The sequence below is a fragment of the Malurus melanocephalus genome, unplaced genomic scaffold, assembly GCF_030028575.1.
Source record: "Malurus melanocephalus ecotype Western Australia unplaced genomic scaffold, MMel_1.1 scaffold_50, whole genome shotgun sequence".
Lineage (NCBI taxonomy): Eukaryota > Metazoa > Chordata > Aves > Passeriformes > Maluridae > Malurus > Malurus melanocephalus.
Genome location: NW_026623282.1, coordinates 2,954,580 through 2,962,076, shown reverse-complemented (window position 1 = coordinate 2,962,076; position 7,497 = coordinate 2,954,580). Strand labels below are relative to the sequence as shown.

General features: G+C 42.9%; 1 protein-coding gene across 5 annotated transcripts in view; it reads left to right on the top strand.

Annotated features, from left to right (window-relative positions):
* Positions 1-1,411: 1,411 nt before the first annotated feature.
* ADD1 (adducin 1) overlaps positions 1,412-7,497 on the top strand; it is a 63,321-nt gene continuing 57,235 nt past the window's right edge. Inside the window, exon 1 of one of the 5 annotated variants that reach the window (XM_057365294.1) lies at positions 1,412-1,568. The gene's annotated coding sequence lies outside the window, so the exon portion shown is untranslated. The remainder of the gene's footprint in view (positions 1,569-7,497) is intronic. The other 4 variants (XM_057365297.1, XM_057365293.1, XM_057365296.1 and 1 more) reach the window with 4 other exon arrangements.

Sequence of the window (7,497 nt, the reverse complement as noted above, 5' to 3'; positions counted from 1 at the left end):
GAGTATTTTGACAGGTAATCAAAGAGAAGATGCTGCATGGGCAGGTGGCTGGAGCCTGCAGGTGCAGAGCAGGGACAAGAGTATGCTGCCATGTACGTACACACAACCACTGGGTTATACGGTTTTGAACCAGGCAGGTGAAATGACATTAATCTGCTATGCTTACAGTGATAATTCTTACAAAAAAAAAATATCCAGACACTATTCGCTAATCATTAGTAATTACACTAACGTGTCCAGTTGTGGGACAGTTTTGATTAGGCAGCTCTCTGTCCAGTAGGGCCTTCTTGTCAGGGGTGCCATAATCATTCTGTCTCATCACTTGACACCTAAACCACCTAAACCACCTTTGGTGGCTGAATTCACAGACGAGTTTACGTATATCTCTAATATATTTAGAGCCTGTTTTAGATATGTGGAGTGTGTTTCCTCAGTGAAGGTGGTTGGAGCAGGCTAGATTCCTCCCATACTCCATAGAAAGTTTTTATGGCTCCTGAAGACACYCAACAGGTTCTGCTAGCTGGGGTCTTCCCTACATATGGATAACTCGGAGGTGAGGGCTGTAGATAGCAGAGAAGGGTTTAGTGTTTCTGAGAGCATGTTCCCAGACCCCCAAGTCTTCATTTGTCCCGTGGCAGGCAGCATTCTATACAACACGAACAAGTGTAGAGCAGCAGTCTTAAAATGACACAGAAACGGTAGTAAAAATGGACAGAAAATAGGTAACAAAGGAAGTTAACTTTACAGTWGGTGCTTGACTTGCAGTGACTGTAACAAACCGAGGGGTTATACCAGCTCTCCGAAGGATTCAGAAGATCTAAGGAGGTGATTTACAAAGATCTAATCAGGCCTCCGATATTCAAGCTTTGCGATGTATCTGCACGCTTCCTGAACCAAGCGCACGGCTTGCCGTTAGCCTGGCATTTAACATCCGGAGGATATTCCACGGATTAAACACCTTCAGCTCTGACAGGTGTCTCCAGCCCTCGTCAAGGCAGTTCACAATCTGGAGTCCTGCCCTCCTGGATCGCCCTGGCCTTGCTCTGAGCTGACAGCGATCAGACACCGTCACCGCAGCGCGATAACGAGCCCTTATCGCAGCGCGTCCTCGGCGATTAGCGATGTCTGCCTGCCCCTATCTCCTGGCCCGCTCTAAGATAAGCTTCCCAGGCTCCGCGCCGCTTCTTTCCTCAGAGATCCAGCGCCACAAAAGCCCCTTTCCCTGTGTGCGAAGGCTCTTCCCAGCCCATTCCCGGCCGCCCGGGGACCCCCCAGCGCTCCCGGAGCCGCGGGACGCGCCAGAGGCGGCCCCACCGCCCCGCCCCGCGGCCCTCTCCCCTCCGCCAATGGGAGAGCCGCTTACTCGTCGGGCACGCGCCTCCCCGCCAATGGGCGGCRCCGTTGTTGGGTTTGCGGGCTGTGGAAGCCGCACCCTGTCGGGCGGGGGCCGCTCGGTGCCTGAGGGGGCGGCGGGAGCGGCGGGAGGCGGGGACCGAGACAGCGACAGCCTCGTCAGGGGACCGGCCGCCGCGGCCCCTTCGCTCCCGCCCGTTCTCATCTGTCCTCGGGTGAGCGCTGCGGCGGTGGCGGTGCGGAGGAGGCTGAGGGGTGCAGCCAGCGGCGGCGGGCTGTGAGGGGGCGACGGGCGCTGCGGGGAGGAGGAGGAGGAGGCGGCGAGGCTGGGGCGCAGACACTGGAACCGGCTTGTTGMGTCCAGAGGGGAGCAGAGGGGGCTGTGTCTGCCTGGAAAACGTGGCGGGGTGTGCGGAAAAACCATCTGCGCGCAGGGTGCCTGCGGTGAGGGGCTGCGGCGCGCTTGGGGTCACCGGGAGGCGGGGAGCAGGGCGAGCGGCTGCTGGCCGGGATGGGCGGCGGGGCTGAGCTGCGGGGACAGGTTGCTGCCAGCCCTCCCTCAGGAGATGCGGTGCCCATCCCGTGCCCGCCGGGATGCTCCGGCCGCCGCAGGAAGCGGCCGCTCGGCGTTGTAATCTCCATTGCAGCCGAGCGCTGCGTCTGCCGGCTCTGCCCCCGCTGCCCTTCTGCTTCACCTGCCCCTTCTTCCAGCCCCAGAGGTGACCTGCGGACTGTGCGGGGCAAAATGCGGGCTTTGGAGAGWCCAAGCCTTCGTCCGCAGAGGACGTAGGGGTGGAGGAGGATTTGGGATGCGTGTGTGCGGTGTTGGGGATTGGCGGGGCACCAGAAGCAGACGGGCAGTTGTTTTGTTTGCTCTGCTGGAAGGGGTATCTACGTTTTAGCGTTTCCAGGGTCTGCTTTTGATACAAAATGTCACATGCCTTTYTGCACGTAATTGCTGCACACTCGCTGTGCTGCTTTTAGGGTTGATTCTTAATCTATGTTGGCTTTAGTTAAAACTAGCAATTAGGGAGGGGGAAAATCCAGTCAAGCTGGAAAAATATCCATGGCTGTGCTGARATGGGGGCTAGGAGCTGCATTTAAATCTTTCATGAGATACTGCCGTATCTCTGTGGTGTAAGCTYATTGCTGGTTTTGTTTTATTCTTTGCTGTTTAGAAAGTTGCTGTAGATCACAACATTATCATATACCAAATGTATTCTGTTTTCTTGCACTGTGACTTCTGTCTTTAAAAAGAGCATTGCAAAACATGTCTACCTTGAGCCTATGAATTCTCAAACCGCGACTAGTGCTGGATAATTCCTCTATGCTTTGCTGAAAGCTACAGGTATCTCCGTGCAGACAGGCTGTTTACGGCTCTAGTTCTTGTAACGTGACCATATGTGCCAATGGAATTCTTGACAGTCCTTTATTGTCACAAATTCGTGCCTCTTTTTTTTTTTTTTTTAATAGAGCAAAAGAATTTATTTTAAAAATAAATAAATACGAACTGTTTCTAAGATAGGCTTCAATATTTGCTAATTGAATATAATGGTGTAACAATTCTGTTTCTCAGTAAGGAAATATCCTTTCAAGAGCACTTGCGTAATAAGCGAGGAAAAAACGCATCTGTGGACTAGACTTCTAAAGCAGGTGGCTTTGGTATTTCTTTATATTCATTAAACAGATTTGATGCCATCTTGTAAAAATAATCTTGAGTGAACATAATGATCTATATKATTTGCCTCACAGAATTTAAAGTTGGTGGTTTTCTTAGGAGAGTTTTGAGAAAGAAGCATTTGCAAGTTTTTACATCTTTGCTGTATCAAGATAATATGTGCATTACTATGTTTGCATGTTTAAGTGTCTTGTAGTTCTACTGGAGTTCTGTTTTCTGTATGAAGTTCCATGCTGAGAATAGTGCTTTCTAGCCAAAAGCTGTTGTGTTGACTGAATGTTTTCTTTCTATGGTTGGTGATTATAAGTGTGAAAAATCTGAATGTTTGTGCTTCATCTGAAGCAAGTATTTTTGCTGGCATGTTGTGCCAGTAAGTTCATTAGAGTATGGTTCACTAATGCTGTAGAGTGAAGAAGGTCATCCACTGAATCAGTGTTTTTCTGTGACAGTTCTTTTTACATGTATCCAAGAGAAAATGACTCAACTCTTCTCATTCTTTGAGATTCACTATCAATATTAAATGTTATTTTKCATGTATGAATGGGCCTCTGAGTAACCTGGGCTACGGGAAGATGCCCATAGCAGGGGGGTTGGAACTAGATGATCTTCAMGACCCCTTCCAACCCAAACCAGTGTGTGATTGTATGTATGGAATTGGATCATGTGATRAAATTAGGTAGAGAAAACCCCTTTGAGTACAGAGACACTTTGATAGATGTAGGGATAAAACTTTGGCCCCATTCAAATCWTGTTTTTTTAAGTGTAGTTTTTGCAGCATGAACTGCCTGTAGCAAATCTCATCTAACMTTCTGTGACTTGCTATAGGAGGAAAAACCTGAATTTTGAAATAGTCGATCTTGTTAATAAATAGAATAAAATAATAGAACTGAAGATTTCAAACTAGGAGAAGGCTGCTTAGCGTGTTGATTGCTACTATGCATACAATTTATGTTGCAAGTGCTTCCTGAGGAGGCTAGGCAATAAATCTTGCACCCACTGCTTTTCTGACTGGTACAAATAGTTTCTTAATTATTACAAAACTACAGTAACAGTGGTGAATAGTGAGTAACTTGTAAACCCCAAACTGTTGCTGTGCAAATGAGCCAGTCCTGCTTTGAGTGAAAAATACATAGTAATAAAACTTGCCCAGTACTTCTATGAAGTAGAACATATCTGCGTTGCATTTGTTGTGCAGCAGAGACACCTGAGGCATGAGGGCTTGAAGAAAAAAAAACATGCTGATTCTCTGACTTTGGTGGCTGCTAAATTAGGACTTACTCTTGGACCATGCTGCATCACAGAAAGTGATCTGTGAAATAGCACTGTGTTAGTAATTCAGACTACAAGTAAATATATTTCTTAGGCAGTTTTAGGGTGGTATATGTTTTATATTTGAAAAGTGATTGTGAGCAGATGTGAATGTAAGTTTACTCTGCTGATTCCATTGTGCAGGCCATTTGATATGTGAGGAACCTGTCCAAAATTCTTCTGATAAGTTGTGTGTCTTCTACAGTAACAGATTSAAAATTGGATATAGTTTGAAAATAGTAAAAGTTCCTAGATTACCTGAGGTAGCCAGTTTTCATTCRTATATTTTAATCAGCCTTCTCAGGGGAGTAGGAAAATATCACCTAGTCCTGCTATTTATTCAGCATTTCTCTTTGAAAATACTCTGCTTTTGCTGACAGYGGTAGAGAAAGGTATAAAATGTAAAGCGTGTAAACCAGTTTGTTTCCTGAGGAGAGCTTTCATTGGAGGTAGTAATGCTTAAAAAGTACTGGTTATACAGATTTTGGTCAGTGATAATTTTTACTTTAAAAYTACCGTTTTCTACGGCTACCTTTTCTTTCACTTTAAAGTATTGCATATACAATAACAGGGTTCTGTAGYAATGTATGCTAACATCTGTTACCATCTCAGTGAGCATCTGTTGTTTATTGAGAATAATCTTGATAATCTTATGTCAGATTGAAGCAAGTAATTGGTTTCTTTCCTCACCACTCGGCGGATGTTGTTTACTGTGGTGTTGTCAGTTCAGAAAGTTCAGTGGTTGATTTTTGCAAATGTTGTAGGGGAAGAGACTCCAGGAAACGCCTTTTTCAGAGCTACTGCTTTTCAAATCRGGTAGGTATAAGCTGAGGGTAATGTCTTTTGCCATGAGGACTCAGGYATAACATCCTAACCAATGGTCCTGRTCTTGAGTAAAGTTTWAGTATTGGTGCTACTTTGGGGAATTTCTAAGTCTAACTATTCTTCACTTCAGGACAAGTGAAGGTTTAGTGTGGAGATGGATTTGAATAACTACTGCCTGTCGGGCTGGCTGACCAGTGTGTGCATGGTGGTGTTGTTGTGGATTGATTCTTTGACCTTTCAGAGAAATTGAAAACGGTGTCCTTGAAGSTGTAGCCAAACAGGAGTTACAACTCCTTCAGTCCCTTCCTCCCTTTGACCTTGCTTATTAGATTGCATTCTGAGGAATGATCTCTGCCTGCTCTGCTGGATACAGTTGTTATCCAGTGAAAAATCAACATTTCAAACTCAGATCAGTTGCATTAACAAGAGGAACATCAAAAGTTTTTCKCTATTACTTATTTGAATATTTTTCCCTGCAGATTAATTAAAAATTAGCATAGATGAAAGCAAATCTCAWCTCAGTTTTAAAACTGAATCAAAAACATGATATTATGAGCTACTCTTTTAAACTGGGATTTGGCATATTTGTGCTCTTCATTCTAATCAAACATTCCTTTGCATTTTTAATTGACTAATATATTGCATTTTGTCTTTTTTAAATGACTGATTTTTGCACCATATGTAAAGTATGATTTTCAGATCTAGACACAGGAAGTCTGAAAAAATAAGGAGTAAAATATTATACTCTTTCTTTGTTTACTCCTTTTAGAGTTTTGAGATYTTGTTTTTCTTTCATATACCTAACTGAATTGCTGTAAGGGGTAATGGAAACGGTAGTAAATGTAGTTAATCAGTAACACTTTATGGTATTTTTGATACTTTCAAATCAAATGAATAGATGAGTGTTGTGATAGTTATGCTCCAAAGACTAGAGCAAAAAAAAAAAAAAAAATCTTCTAGGTTTTTGGTTGGAATCAGTAAACATGTAAAAGCCACTTTGGACTAAAARCTAATTTGTCCTGGAGTCATAGAAGCTTGGGGTTTTGGTTTCTTTTTTTTTATTTGTGTGTACAAATTTAGATTTTTATGCCTTTTATTTCTGTCTTGTTTTAGATCTTGAATCTTGAGAGATCTGATACACTTTTTTTTTTTTTTTTTTTTATTTGTGTGTACAAATTTAGATTTTTATGCCTTTTATTTCTGTCTTGTTTTAGATCTTGAATCTTGAGAGATCTGATACACTGTTTCACTTCTGTTATTGCTCATGCCAGATTAAACCAAGAGGTCTTGAGGAAAACCTTGACCTATTAAATCTTTCTTCTCTGTTTTTTCTTTTGGCTGTTTGTTCTGTTGTTGTTGTTAGCAGTGGTTTTTTGTGGTTGTTTTGTGTGTGTGTGCTACAACTGACTGCACATAAAGTTACTGCTGGTGTATTGTGACTGTGGAGATGAAGGATAAAGCATATTATGAGTTTAGTGTTTTAACAGATAAAGCAATTTCTTTAGGTCACTGTAAAATATTGATGAAAATCTATAAAGTATGTATTCTTGTGAAGCATCCATTCCATCTAAAATTCATCAAAAGAAGTCATCCCTGCTGTTGTGCAGTAACTGAGAGGTGCAGTGTACTTTTTTTCTCCAAAAGATCTTTTCWAGCAAAGTAACCTTGAATCAACACWGCTTAAAGTATTCCAGAGTTAAAGGAACTTATTTTTTCTCTTCAACTTCTGCACCTGTTAGCTGCATCCAGCTAAATTTAACAGGAAAATGGTGACTTCAAACATAATAGGTTTCTGCCAGTAGTGAGATAATCTGATAGCCAAACTTGTGTCTGCACTGAGAGAGGGGCATGGCTCCTGGTTCTGACAAGCAGGACTATGTGGCTGTGTAGGTGTCACACACTTCCCAGCCAGTCAGGGTATGGTAGTTCTGATCCAGTCCAAGTGTATTTTTGCACTTGCATGGCCAGCCTTGGTGAACCAGTGCTCASATGAGGAGAGGAGGGAGCATTTGTGGACTCATGCAGGATGTATGAGGGAACATGAGAACTTAAAGAGAATAAACAGGAAAGCATATGAGACTTCAGTTGGTAGAAAATAATGTTTCGTTAGTTTTGTTTCCAGTTGCTTTCAGTTACTGGAAAGGTTTCCACGATTTTCAGGTGAAATTCTACACAGCTAATGTGTTCACTTTATTTTTAAATGTCACTTCAAATTTCCATATGATTTGAATAATAGATTCAGTGTAAAGCACATTCTATTTTGATTCCAAACTAAATTTTCTTTCCTGACTGTGGATATTATTTTTAAGTCTACTAGTATACATAGCAAAGTG